Raw genomic sequence first — 15,445 nt, 5'->3', positions numbered from 1 at the left:
ATTTTTGACTCAAAAAGACTATGTACATTATTAATTTAAGTTGCTAAATTTTGATGTTATTTTAAACTTCTGGTGTACTTTGTAATGCAGCTGTAGATTGTAATGCAGCTTAGTGTAATTTGAGCTTTGTTCCTGTTTTCTTTTTTTCTTTTTGGACTTGTCCAATTCTCCTAATATTTTAGTACATACACTGTTCTTTCAAGATAATTGAACATTCTTAATACCTTGGATTTTAGTTGATTTCTGCATACCTGTAGTCATTAAGTCCTGGCACCAATGATTTCTATTTTTCTCAAACTGAGTAGATATGGACCAAAGCCAGGAAGTAGAATTGGCTATACTCTTCTACCAGTGAGTAGGCTTTTCCTACTCTGTTTGGTGTCTTTTTTTGGCTTGGATGAAATTTTTAGATCCCTCTTATATTAACATGGGTCAAATTCCTAGGAATTCAATCACTCTTAGTTACTGAACTGAATAGAACTAGAACTCTGGCTTGAATCCAATTTTCTTAGTTGGGTCTCAACGTCCTAAATCTGAGTTTGAATCCCAGCATTACCACTCATTAGTATACAATCTGGGTAAGTGATTTACTTTTTCTGAACTGTTTTTTCAATTAGAAAAAGGAATGTCTTACTTTACAGAGTTGTCAGGATAAAACAGGATCATACACATCAAGTTCTTAGTCCAATGTGTGGTTCACAAAGGGCACTCACATATTGTTCATCCTCTTTCCTTCTTTGCAGTATTTCCCTAGGTAATGAATCTTTCTTGTGCCATTCAGATCTGTAATATAGCCACCATCTGGCTCTAAATTTTGCACTGCTCAAAAGCTGAAGCTATGAGGCTTATCCTCCAGATTAAACCTCCTTGGATATTAGTTTCAGCCCATTTAATGTCTGAATTCAGCACTCCCCTTTGAGTGTTACGATCTTAAATCAGTAGTGTACCTTCTATGAAAGACAGTTACCCAATTCCTGGTCTCCTCCATTGTGTCACTGACCATCCTTGGAATCCCAAAATGTGGTCAATTTTTCTCTGTGTTGTCACAAATTGGAGTATTACTGAGTAAAATGTTTAAAAAGCAACATTTTTTTTCTTCTGGTATTACACATGCTGTTTTATCTGACCATAATCTTTTCCTTTGGAAAATAGCCCATTCCCTATTCCACATAATTCAAATAGAGTTGTTATCGATAGAACTCTGTTACCCTGACTGTAGGGTTAGTTTGCAACCCAAGGTAGGCTTATTAGAGTTTTGTCCCTGAAAATTTGCTTTTTGAGTGGTGACACATAGAAATTAAGACAATTGGATCTAAGAGGTCAGAGAAAAGTATCCTGGTGAGAAGGTGCTAGAATAACTAAAATTGACATATTTAGAACTGTCCTGGTTCCTTTTTTTTTTTTGAGGCTTGGTTTCCCTATTCTTCCTTTGCTTTTGTGAGGGCACAGTATCCATCCAATAAATCTTTTTTTCCACCTTTTGGTATAGCCAGAGTTGTTTTTTTTTTTTTAATGCTTTCAAATTTTAATTTTGAAAGTCTACTAGTTAATACACTTATTATGAAAAACATTAACAATCATTGTAAAAATCTTGGAAAATATTGACTAGTATGAGTAAAATCTTGAAAATCACATATTTTCCTAGTATCTTAAGGAGATCTGCTAACATCTTGTACTGCAGTGTATACTGCTTTATTTCATTTACTATTATAAGCATTTTCTATAACATTTATCTTTTTTTCTAAAGATGTTATTTATTTATTCATGAGGCGGGGGGAGACATAGAGAGGGAGAAACAAGCTCCATGCAGGGAGCCCAATATGGGACTTGATCCTGGTACTCCAGGATCATGCCCTGAGCTGAAGGCAGATGCTTAGCTGCTGAGCGACCCAGGTGTCCCAACATTTATCTTCATAAATACTTTAGTGATTGCTTATTTTCCATTGTTTGAATACACCATGATTTACATATTTTTTCATTATCATTGGATATGTAGGTTATTTCCAATCTTTGCTATTATGAACAATACTGCAATGAAATCTCCACACATAAAGTTTGTTTTCGTTGTGATTTTTTTTTATAGAGTGTTGATTGATCGTAATCCCATCTAGAACTCCCTTTATGTCTTATAGCCTTCCATCCAGATGTGGTCATATGACCCATTTTTTAAGAGTGAAATTAAGTAGAAAATGCTAGGTGAGACTTCTGTAGAAGATTTTTTAAAAGGGTCAGAGTTCTGTTGGCATACATCTTCTTTTCCAAAATAAATGATGATTGATGATGATGATGATGATGATGATGATATTGTTATTAGTGGAAAAGTGAAGGGCCTTCTTCTGCTACTTCCATTGTTCTGGAAGTACTCTCATCATTCTGTCCTCTGTATGAATTTTCCCACCTACCTTATTCTCTCTCCTTGAATAAGTCTTAGGGTATGTAGTCTCCCAAAAGTTCTTGACCCCATCTCCAAGTTAGAAAGAATGATTTTACTAGCTACATTTTAATCTCGTGCTATCCACAATAGGGCTCACCTACTTTGCATTCTCAATGTCCTCACTCTGGCCTGCACAATAAAAGGACATATTAGAATGTGAAAGAAATCAGGGTACCTAAATGGCTCACACCATATTCTCTGAAGCTAGATGTATTTTGATTTTATCTGTCATTAGCAATGTTCCTAATCTTTGTTCCTCAGTTTCCTCATCTGCAAAATGGAGAAAATGCTAGTGACCTCACGTGGTGAGGTGGATTAAAGAAGTTAATATTTCTGAAGCACACATATTGCACAATGCACAAATGTTGGTAAAATGTCTTCCTGCCTGAACTACAACCCTCACATAAATAATAAATAATAATAATCTTAGAAAGCAACAGCACCATTGTATTAAGTAAGGTTTATACATTAAGTACTTGAATTTGTTGAATAACTTGCATTCATTCTTTCCACAATCTTTTATTGGTTGGTGCTTACTATGTGTAAGATATAGGGAAAATGTAAAGAACAAAGATGATATTTAGCTTTAATAGTTTCTGCCCAGATACATGGAAAAATTTCAGATTTTAATAGTTAGGCTCATATTTATTAAGATTACAAATCTTCTCAGATATATACCTAGCTTTACTAGAAATTACAAAAATTACCTAAATACAAAATAAAAAATTCTCATTAGCAATGAGTAACATCTAAAGTGTTCATATGCTGTAATAACTTTACCTGTAAAATAGAGCAAATATGGACAGTTTAAAATTATCTTCGTTTATGTTGAGGAAACTACATATTTAAAAGAATCAATATACTTTCTGACATTCAAAGGTAAATTTGCAAATAAAAAGACCAAGAGTTAAAATAGAAGCATGTCATTATCTGTACCTCTGCTTAGTGAATGTTCCTCAGGCAAACAAAAGATTTTATAAAACTTCCCAGGGGGCGGGGCAAGATGGTGGAGGAGTAGGGTCCCCAAGTTACCTGTCCCCACCAAGTTACCACAGGGGGTAACTAGATAAATTTCAAATCATCCTGAACATCTACGAATTCGACCTGAGATTTAAAGAGAAAACAGCTGGAACACTACAGAAAGAAAAGTTCACACTTCTAACAAGGTAGGAAGGCAGAAAAAAAATAAAAAAGAATCAAGTGGGGGAGGACCCCCCTGCCCCACAAGGACCGGGCTAAGGACGGAAAGTGAAAGCCTCTGGTACAGGAAAGCCCAGTCCTGGAGAAGCAGGAAGTTTAAAAATCCACAACAGATTCTTCCCAGACAGAAAGGTGCTCAGCAGGGAAATTGGGAAGAACTGCAAGAGGAGCAGTGGAGCCTCTAGGTTCCCAGAGTCACTAATAGAGGAAGTGCTCACTGGGTTAAAGCATGCCACAGAATATGGGCCGAGCTCGGTAAAGGGATGGAGTGTGCCCGGCGGGGCCTCGGGAGAAGCTCAGGCGGAGGCTCCAGGTGGAGGGGGCTGTGCCCTGCTGCCTTTGGAAACCACGGCCCAGGGAATATGATTCCAGGAACACAGGCCCCAGATCCCAGTGCGCTGGGGGATAGGGCTGGCGATCCTGCACTCCCGCCAGGACAGGCAGAGGCAGGGAGGGCACAGGACAGTGAGGACTGTCCCAAGCTGTGCAGATCAGCACCTCCTGCCTCTGAATCACCCAGGCCAGCGTGGACTGGGAGGCTGTGGTAGTTACTGCAGGGGCTGAAAACGGGCTGGAGAGCTGGCCGACACCAGTGTTGTTGTTCCTCCTGGTGTCACTCTGTGCCTGGGACAGAGTGGGGATGCCAGGGAAAAGGGGCCACACAGGATAAACAGCTCCCATGGAACCCTGGACCTGGCAACGGGCAGGGCAGCTCCACAAGGTGCACACAGCTGAGAATCAGCATGATGGGGCCCTTCCCCAGAAGACCACCTGGAAGGACAGGAGAAGAGCAAGTTCTTGGCTGAGCAGCGCTGGAAACTTCCAGGGGAATTCGAGGGATATACAGTATAAGGAAACAGAGAATACCTCTCCACTATTTTTTTAAATTTTTATTTATTTGCTTCCTTTTTCCAGGACAACTCATTTTAGCCACTCTGCACTGAGCAAAAGGAAAGAAAGAAGAACTCACCACAAAAGAAAGAATCAAAAACAGTCCTCTCTCCCACAGAGTTATAGAATTTGGATTACAATTCAATGTCAGAAAGCCAATTCAGACGCACAACTGTAAAGCGATTGGTAGCTGTGGAAAAAAGCATAAAGGTTTCAAGAGACTATAAGACTGAAAATTTATATCTAATCAGGCCAAAATTCAAAATCAATTACATGAGATGCAATCCAAACTGGAGGTCTAACGACAAGGGTTAATGAGGGAGAAGAAAGAATGAGTGAAATAGAAGTCAAGATGAGGGCAAGGAAGAAAGCTGAGGAAAAAAGAGAAAAACAATTAAAAGACCATGAGGAAAGGTTAAGGGAAATAAATGACAGTGTCAGAAGGAAAAATCTATGTTTAATTGGAGTTCCAGAGGGCGCAGAGAGGGACAGAGGGACAGAAAGCATATTTGAACAAATCATACCTTAGAACTTCCCTAATTTGGGGAAGGTAATAGGTATTCAGATTCAGGAAATAGAAAGGTCCTCCCCTAAAATCAATAAAAACCATTCAACACCTCGATATTTAATAGTGAAACTTGCAAATTTCAAAGATAAATAGAAAATCCTTAAAGCAGTAAGAGACAAGAGATCTCTAACTTACATGAAGAGAACTATTAAATTAACTGCAGACCTCTCCACAGAGACCTGGCAGGCCAGAAAGGGTTGGCAGAATATATTAGGGGGACTACATGAGAAGAACATGCAGCCAAGAATACTCTAACCAGCAAGGCTCTCATTCAGAATACAAGGAGAGATAAGGAGCTTCCAAGGTAGACAGAAACTGAAAGAATCTGTACCACCAAACCAGCTCTGCAAGAAATATTAAGGTGGATGCTGTAAAACACAGAGGACGCCCAAAGAAATAATCCGCAAAGACAGGGACTGAATGGGTATTATGATGACACTAAATTCATATCTTTCAAAAAAATAAATTCATATCTTTCAATAGTACTCTGAATGTGAATGGGCTTAATGATCCCATCAAAAGATGCAGGGTTTCAGACTGGATAAAAAAGCAAGACCCATCTATTTGCTGACTACAAGACTCATTTTGGACCTAAGGACACCTCCAGACTAAAAATGAAAGGGTGGAGAACCATTTACCATTCAAATGGTCCTCAAAAGAAAGCAGGGGCAGCAATCATCATATCAGATAAATTAACGTTTATCCCAAAGACTGTACTAAAAGATGAAGAGGGACACTGCATCATATTTTAAAAATCTATTCAACAAGAAGATGTAACAATCATGAATATTTTATGCCCCTAACAAGTATATCAATCAATTAATAACCAAAGTAAAAACATACTTAGATAATAATACACTGATACTGGGAGACTTTAACATGGCACTTTATGCAAATGATAGTTAATAAGCATAAAATCTCCAAAGAAACAAGAGCTTTAAATGATACACTGGACCAGATGCATTTTACAGATACTTATAGAACCTTACATCCAAAAAACTGAATACACATTCTTCTCAAGTGCACATGGAACTTTCTCCAGAATAGACCACATGCTGGGACACAAATCAGGTCTCAAACAACACCAAAAGACAGGGATTGTCTCCGGCGTATTTTCAGACCATAATGCCTTGAAACTTGAACTCAATTACAAGAAGAAATTTGGAAGAAATTCAAACATGTTTAGTTTAAGAACATCCTGCTAAAAGATGAGAGGGTCAACCAGGATATTAGAAAGGAACTAAAAAGATTCATGGAAACTAATGAGAATGAAGATACAACCATTCAAAATCTTTAGGATGCAGCAAAAGCAGTCCTAAGAAGGAAATACATTGCAAAACAAGCATCTCTCAAAAAATTGGAAAAAACTCAAATACACAAGCTAGCCTCTCACCTAAAGGAACTGGAAAAAGAACAGCAAATAAAACTTACACCCAGCAGAAGAAGAGAGTTAATAAAGATTCGAGAAGAACTCAATGAAATAGAGACCAGAAGAACTGTAGAACAGATCAACAAAACCAGAAGCTGGTTCTTTGAAATAATTAATAATAGATAAACCAGTAGCCAGCCTTATTAAAAACAAAAGAGAAAAGACTCAAATTAATAAAATCATGAATGAAAAAGGAGAGATCACAACCAATACCAAGGAAATACAAATGGTTTAAAAAACATATTATGAGCAGCTCTACACCAATAAATTAGGCAATCTGGAAGAAATGGACGCATTTCTGGAAAACCACAAACTACCAAAACTGGAACAGGAAGAAATAGAAAACCTGAACAGGCCAATAACCAAGGAGGAAATTGAAGCAGTCATCAAAAACCTCCCAAGACACAAAACTCCAGTGCCAGATGGCTTCCCTGGGGAATTCTATTAAACGTTTAAAGAAGAAACCATACCTAATCTATTAAAGCTTTTCCCGAAAGATAGAAAGAGATAGAATACTTCCAAACTGGTTTTATGAGGCCAGCATCACCTTAATTCCAAAACCAGACAAAGACCCTGCCAAAAAAGAATTATAGACCAAATATCTCTGATGAACAGAGATGCAAACACTAACAAGATACGAGCGAATAGGATCCAACAGTACATTAAGATTATTCACCATGACCAAGTGGGATTTATCCCCAAAATGCAAGTCTGGTTCAACATTTGTAGAGCAATCAACATGATAGAACATATAAACAAGAGAAAAACCAAGAACCATAGGAGCTTTTCAATAGATTCAGAGAAAGCATTTGACCAAATACAGCATCCATTCCTGATCAAAACTCTTCAGAGTGGAGGGATAGAGGGAACATTCCTCAACATCTTAAAAGCCATCTACGAAAAGCCCACAGCAAATATCATTCTCAGTGGGGAAACACTGGGAGCCTTTCCCCTAAGATCAGGAACAAGACAGGGATGTCCACTCTCACCACTGCTATTCAACATAGTACTAGCATTCTTAGCCTTAGCAATCGGAAAACAAAAAGAAATAAAAGGCATTCAAATTGGCAAAGAATAAGTCAAACTCTCCCTCTTCGCAGATGACATGGTACTGTACATAGAAAACCCAAAGGACTCCACCCCAAGATTTCTAGAACTCATACAGCAATTTGGCAGTGTGGCAGGATACAAAATCAATGCCTAGAAATCAGTGGCATTTCTCTCCACTAACAATGAGACTGAAGAAAGAGAAATTCAGGAGTCAATCCCATTTACAATTGCACCCAAAAGCATAAGATACTTAGGAATAAACCTAACCAAAGAGGCAAAGGATCTACACCTTAAAAACTGCAGAACACTTCTGAAGAAAATTGAGGAAGACACAAAGAAATGGACAAATATTCCATGCTCATGGATTGGAAGAATTAATATTGTGACAATGTCAAGTTTACCCAGGGCAATTTACACAATTAATGCAATCCCTATCAAAATACCATGGACTTTCTTCAGAGAGTTGTAACAAATCATCTTAAGATTTGTGTGGTTCAGGGATCCCTGGATGGCACAGCGGTTTGGCGCCTGCCTTTGGCCCTGGGCACGATCCTGGAGACGCAGGATTGAATCCCACATCGGGCTCCTGGTGCATGGAGCCTGCTTCTCCCTCTGCCTGTGTCTCTGCTTCTCTCTCTCCCTCTCTCTGTGACTATCATAAATAAATAAAAATTAAGAAAAAAAAAAGATTTGTGTGGTTCAGAAAAGACCCTGAATAGCCAGGGGAATATTGAAAAAGAAAACCAGAGCCGGGGACATCACAATGCCGGATTTCAAGTTGTACTACAAAGTTGTGATCATCAAGATAGTGTAATGCTGCTACAAAAACAGACACATAGATCAATGGAACAGAATAGAGAATCCAGAAGTGGACCCTCTACATTATGGTCAACTAATATTCGACAAAACAGGAAAGACTATCCACTGGAAAAAAGACAGTCTTTTCAATAAGTGGTGCTGGGAAAATTGGACAGCCATATACAGAAGAGTGAAACTAGACCGTTCTCTTACCCCATACATAAAGATAAACTCAAAATGGATAAAAGATCTAAATCTGAAACAAGAATCCATCAAAATCCTAGAGGAAACATAGGCCACATCCTTTTTGAACTTGGCCACAGAAACTTCTTGCAAGATACGTCTATGAAGGCAAGAGAAACAGAAGCAAAAATGAATTGTTGGGACTTAAGATAAAAAGCTTCTGCAGGACAAAAGAAACATTCAACAAAAGTAAAAGACAACCTACAGAATGGGAGAAGATATTTGCAAATGACCTAGCAGATAAAGGGCTAGTATCCAAGATGTATAAAAAACTTATGAAAGAATAACACAATCCAATTATAAAATGGGCAAATGACGTGAACAGAAATTTCATAGAAGAAGACATAGACATGGCCAACAAGCACATGAGAAAATGCTCTGCATCACTTGCCATCAGGGAAATATAAATCAAAACCACAATGAGTTACCACCTCACATCAGTGAGAATGGGGAAAATTAACAAGACAAGAGACAACAAATGTTGGAGAGGATGTGGAGAAAGGGTAACCCTCTTCCACCGTTGGTGGGAATGTGAACTGTACAGCCACTCTGGAAAACTGTGTGGAGGTTCCTCAAAGAGTTAAAAATAAAACTGCCCTATGACCCATCAATTGCACTGCTGGGGATTTCCCCCAAAGATACAGATGCAGTGAAATGGCAGGACTCCTGCACTCCTATGTTTATAGCAGCAATGTCCACAATAGCCAAACTGTGGAAGGAGCCTCGGTGTCCTTCGAGAGACGAGTGGATAAAGAAGATGTGCTATATGTATACAATGTAGTATTGCTCAGCCATTAGAAATGACAAATACCCACCATTTGCTTCAATGTGGATGGAACTGGAGGGTATTATGCTGAGTGAAGTAAGTCAATCAGAGAAGGACAAACATTATATGGTCTCATTCATTTGGGGAATATATGAAATAGTGAAATGGAATAAAGGGGAAGAAGAGAAAATGAGTGGGAATTATCAATGATGGCAACAGAACATGAAAGACACCTATTTCTGTGAAAGAATCAAAGGTTCGTGAAAAGGGCGGTGGGCAGGGTGTTGTGGTGAATGGGTGATGGGCATCCGGGGGGCACTTGATGGGATGAACAGTTGGTGTTATGCTGTATGTTGGCAAATCAAACTCCAATAAAAAAATAAAAAAAAATTCCCAAAATCACCATTTAAAAATAAAGTGGTTTGGAATAATCTAAGCTCAATTATCTGTCTCCTCTTTCACTTCAAACACAATCACGAGGTATTTCCATCCAGAAACCATGTTTCTTCAAATTGATAGATTTAATAGATCACATATTTTGAGTTTAAATGACTTATTTTGTCTTATGTTTACTTTGTGATTTAGAAAACAAATAGATGTGTGACTAGATATTCTTAGCCTTTCCTTTTCAGGGCATGATGGGTCAATTCCCAACATTTCTTTCAGGAAGAAATTGTTAAGCTTGCAAAACTTTTAAGACTGCTACAAAGTATTCCCCCTTTTCCCACATTAATTTCGTTGGCCTGTGTCCTGCTTGTCACTTTCTTGCAGATCTTTAAAATACCAAATTAACATGCAAAATCTCACTGGTTAAGTAAAAAATCTATAAAGGCAAAAAACTAAAGAAATTTAAAAAAAGAAATAGAAAAAATAAAAAAAAAAGAAATAGAAAAAATAAAACTAAAGAATGTACCTTGACAATAACAAATCCTTAAAAATTTAGGAATATCAAATATTTTTCCCATTTATCTTTATAGCAAAGAATATTACAAAAGATTCTTGGACTGAAAAATCATAGCACATCAATCCTACTTAGTATGGTTAATATTCCAGTAATAGCCAACTATTTCCAGGCATATCATCTTCAAGATCACAATAGCCCTTTGAAAAAGTTTATTTGGTTTCTTACACATTTTATTCTAAAAAAGATAATAAGTAGTAAAAACAAACTAAAAAAAAGTCACTGTCCAGATGACATACCATATAAACCCTTATTGTAGATTTGGTCTTCAGAAAAGATATAAAACAATTATGATAAAAATGACATCCTATTAATAAATGTCTGAGAGTAAAGTCAGAAAATGAAACATAGGAGCTTTTCTTAAGGAACTTGCAAGATAATAACCTCCAATCAGCCAATAAATAACTATAAGAAAGGACAGTCAGCAAGCATTGAAATTATTTAACAGTATACCTAAGTCTACAACCATAGGGCAAATTACTAAGAAAGAGCAAAATGAAAATTATACAGATATATAAATAATGATAAAATAATAAAACTAAGAGCAATCAAGGGAGCAGAAAGAATGTAGAGTCAAGAGGCAGAACTGATTCACTAATTGCCATATCTGTAATAGCTAAGAGTGAAATAATATCATTTAAAAATTGCAAGATTCAGAGTCACAATAACTAAATAGGTTTAATAATAATTAGCTGGTTTATGTATTTTCTAGTATGAATGCATTTGGCATGATAGTAAAATATTTTGACTTCTTCCAAAAATTTAATATTAGAACTTTAAGAGTTAAAAAAAATAAGTGAGTTTTTATAAAAAGAAAGTTTATGACTTTCTAATTTACTTTTTGATTTATATGTGGTAGATAAACACAGAAAGGACCCAATCATTTTATTTTCAGATGTGAGTCATGAGAAAGTAAGACTTCGGAGGTTCTAAGTACTAGAGGTCAATACACAAGACTATTTTCTCAGAAGGATTACTAAAAATGCCAATAATTCTCAGATCATTTCTGCAATACTCATGTGTATTATGTGTTCTAGACCAGTAGACCTCAAAGTTCAAGCTCTAAACCAGCAGCACAGACGTCACCTAGGAACTTGTTAAAAATGTACATTCTTAGGTTCTATCTCAGCAGGACTAAATCAGAAACTCAGCAGGTAGAGCCAAAAAAATCTGTTTTAACATGCTCTCTATGTGATTTTGATGCACTCCTAAGCTTGATACTTTTTCTACAATGTTACATTTAATTTTCAGTAGTTGTAAACTTAATTCATCATAGCACAAACATTTTACAAATATTGTACTCTATGTATTATAAAGATACTACAATAACTTTATTAATGAGGTAGAAAAATGCAAACTGGCGTTAAGTGTATTATAACAGGCACTTAATTATGCTCTTTCTCTTTACCAATTTGATTCTTTCTCCCTCTTTTTCTCTCCTTCTTATAAGCAAGAGATTAAGTCACTTCTTTCATTAAGGCCCTCTAATGGCTGCCTATCTCACTCAAAGTAAAAGCCAATGTCCTTTTAATGGCTTATCAGGCCGTGCAGATTATGCTGCACAAATTTCATTATTTCCCTGACTTCATCTCCCTCTGTACTTCCCCTGATTCCCTCAATTTCAGCCATACCGGCCTTCTTACTTGTTTTCACATTTGCCAGACATTTATCCATCTTAGAGACTGCATCTACTATTCTCTCTGCCTTTCAACACTCTTCCTTGAGACATCTGTTTGGCTGATTTTGTTTTTTACTTTCTTAGGCATTTGTTCAAATGTTACCTTCCGGACAAGGTCTTCTCTGGCTACCCTATTTAAAATTGCAATGTCATCTGCATTCTTTTGTCATAGTGTCCTGCTTTGTTTTTGTCCTTGATTCTTAAATCTATTCTTGAAATATTCCTATCTTTCACTTTATTTAAAGTAAACATTTTGGAAGTATTTTATTGGAAGTCCTTATTGAAAGTCTGTTTTACTAGAATGCAGATTTGTAAAAGCCATGATTTTCATTTGTGTTATTTACTGCTGATTTCCAAGTGGCTAAAACAGTGCTTGACACATAGTTGGTACTCAATAAATATTTGGAAAAAGAAAGAAGGAAGAGATAAGAACTTGATGCAGTCCTGTAATTGTTCAAAGTTACTTTTCCACTTGGCCCAGATATATTTTCTAGGTAATACTATAATTCTCATTCAGCATAAATATCTAAAATACATGGTTTTAGTTATCTTTATTTCTTAGCTATCAAGTGATTTTCTTCTAATCTCTACACAGTATTGAATTCCATTTTCACATCTCAACTGAAACTGAATGTCATCTTGTCTAATATTAAGATCATTATCTATGCTTTCTTTTTGTTCACCTGTTCCTGGGATGAATTTGTTCACCCTTTTATTTTCAATTTTTCTTAATCACTATGATGGGTTTTTCTTGTATAAAAATTGAGTTGGGTTTACTTTTTTAATAAAATCAGAAAACATTTCTCCTTTTATTTGTAAATTTAGCCAACTTACATGTAGTGATATAACAGATAGGTTATAACATCATATTATTTTATATCTTTTTTGCTTTTAAGTATTTTACAATGTCATCAGCTTATCTTTTTTTTTTATAAATCCTTGGAAACAGAAAATTTTGTATTTTTGTTCAAGCAATTATTATTATCCTGGGTTTAAGTAATACCTTGGTTCTCTATTTCTTCAAACTCTTTTAGTTTTTAATTAAAAGCAAAAATGAAATTAGCATATCTCCTGATTCTTATTTTTCTTCTCAACACCAATTTTACTCAATAATATTAATTTTTTGGTGTTTACTAATGTAGTGTTTGGTATGCTTATAGTGCTATTGGTGGCATATCAAGAGGGACTATTCAGACTGGTCCATCTTAGGTACAGAAATAAGTGAGTACATTGTCTATAAGGAATGTTTAAAAAATAACAAAACAGGGATCCCTGGGTGGCGCAGCGGTTTGGCGCCTGCCTTTGGCCCAGGGCGCGATCCTGGAGACCCGGGATCGAATCCCACGTCGGGCTCCCGGTGCATGGAGTCTGCTTCTCCCTCTGCTTGTGTCTCTGCCTCTCTCTCTCTGTGTGACTATCATAAATAAATAAAAATTAAAAAAAAATAATAATAACAAAACAATTTATCTGTGTCACTATTATCATGTACTAGAAATTCTAAACTATGTCAGTGATATACTATTCCTTCCTGTACGGACATAAATGGACCACTCCTACTATTCACATTCATGCCAGTTGGTACACCACTGTGTTCTATTGCTTGCCTTGCAATTTTTAAATGATATTCTTTCATTCTTTGCTGTTACAGATAAGGCAATCGGTGAATCAGTTCTACCCCTTGAAACTACATTCTTTGTTCTTTTGGTTTCTTTAGTTTTATTTTTTTATCACTATCTGGACATATATAATTTTCATTGTGCTCTTTCTTAGTAATCCACCTTATGGTTTTAGACATAGGTATAATGTTAAATATTTTCAATGCTTACTGACTGTCCTTTCTTGTAGTTATCTCTTGGCTGACTGGAGACTATGATCTTGTAAGTTCCTTAAGAAAAACTCTTATGCTTTATTTCCTTACCTCTTCCACAATTGATAACTTTTTGGCATAGTATTTACATTTGAAGGGCAGTTTGAATGGTCTTAAAATCCCTAACTTATTATTTCCTTTAGAGATAACAAATTTAGACCCTCAAAAAGTTTATGTGTTGTAAATACTTACATATGAAATGTTTAACAATATGAAAGGTCCAATACCAATGAACAAACAATGAATGATGATAAAAATGGAAACATTTGATGAATTACCAAATATAACATTTAGAAATGACAAATAGTTAAATTAAAAATTCACTGGATAGGGTATACTGCTAAAAATAAACAACTTATGGAAAAAAAATAGTAACTGAGATGATATTATCCAGAGTGAGCCCAGAGATTTTAGACATGTAGGTTAGAATGAGAAAGTGTAATATAAATAACCATACCAGAAAATATAATAGAACAAACAAAAACTCTAAATGGATAAAATGGATAAAAACATTCTAGAAATCATTTTAAAAAATGAAACCACAGATACAAGATCCAATAGGTACCAAGCATAATTGAAAAAAAAACCCACACTTTAATGTTATTGTAGTGCACCTGCAGAATATCAAAGGCCAAAAGATTTTACAAAAATCTGAAGGAAAAACTATCATTTACAAAAGAGTGAAAATAGCAGTAATAGTAAGTATCTTAAGTATAATAAATAAATCCAGGAGAGTGGAATAAAATCTTAAAACTGAAGAAAGAAAATAACTATCTATCTATGACTGTGTATCCAGAAAACTATTTCTCAATAAAAATGATAGAAAAACACTATTTTGAAATAAACCAAAAATGAAAGCACTCCTCACCAAAAGACTATAAACAAAAAAAAACATCTAAAGAATGTCTTCAGGGAGAAGGATATAACATAGAAGTAATGTGTGATAGATAAAAGTAAATGAAAGGCACAGAAAATACTGATATATAGGTATATAAACTGGTAACCTTATGAAATGATAATAATAATGATAAAAATAATACTCAATGTGTGATATTGAAGAAAAGAGAACTAAAGTAATGAAAAACATTATTGTGAAAGTCAGAAGGCAGTGATTAGGGTTTATTATATTTTAATACCCTTGAAATTTTGCTATTGATTTACTTTATTACTTTTAAAGTTTATTAGGAGGGGGCAGGGCAAGATAGAGAAGAGTAGGAGTTTTCAACTCACCTGGTCCCACCAACTTAAATAGATAACTTACTTTTTTTTTAAATTTGTTTTCTATTGGTGTTCAATTTACCAACATACAGAATAACCCCCAGTGCCCATCACTCATTCACTCCCACCACCCGTCCTCCTCCCCTTCTACCACCCCTAGTTCGTTTCCCAGAGTTAGCAGTCTTTACGTTCTGTCTTCCTTTCTGATATTTCCCACACATTTCTTCTCCCTTCCCTTCTATTCCCTTTCACTATTATTTATATTCCCCAAATGAATGAGACCATATAATGTTTGTCCTCCAAATGACTTACCTCACTCAGCATAATACCCTCCAGTTCCAT

The sequence above is a fragment of the Canis lupus genome, chromosome X (genome assembly GCF_048164855.1).
Source record: "Canis lupus baileyi chromosome X, mCanLup2.hap1, whole genome shotgun sequence".
Lineage (NCBI taxonomy): Eukaryota > Metazoa > Chordata > Mammalia > Carnivora > Canidae > Canis > Canis lupus.
This window is presented reverse-complemented; position numbering follows the sequence as displayed.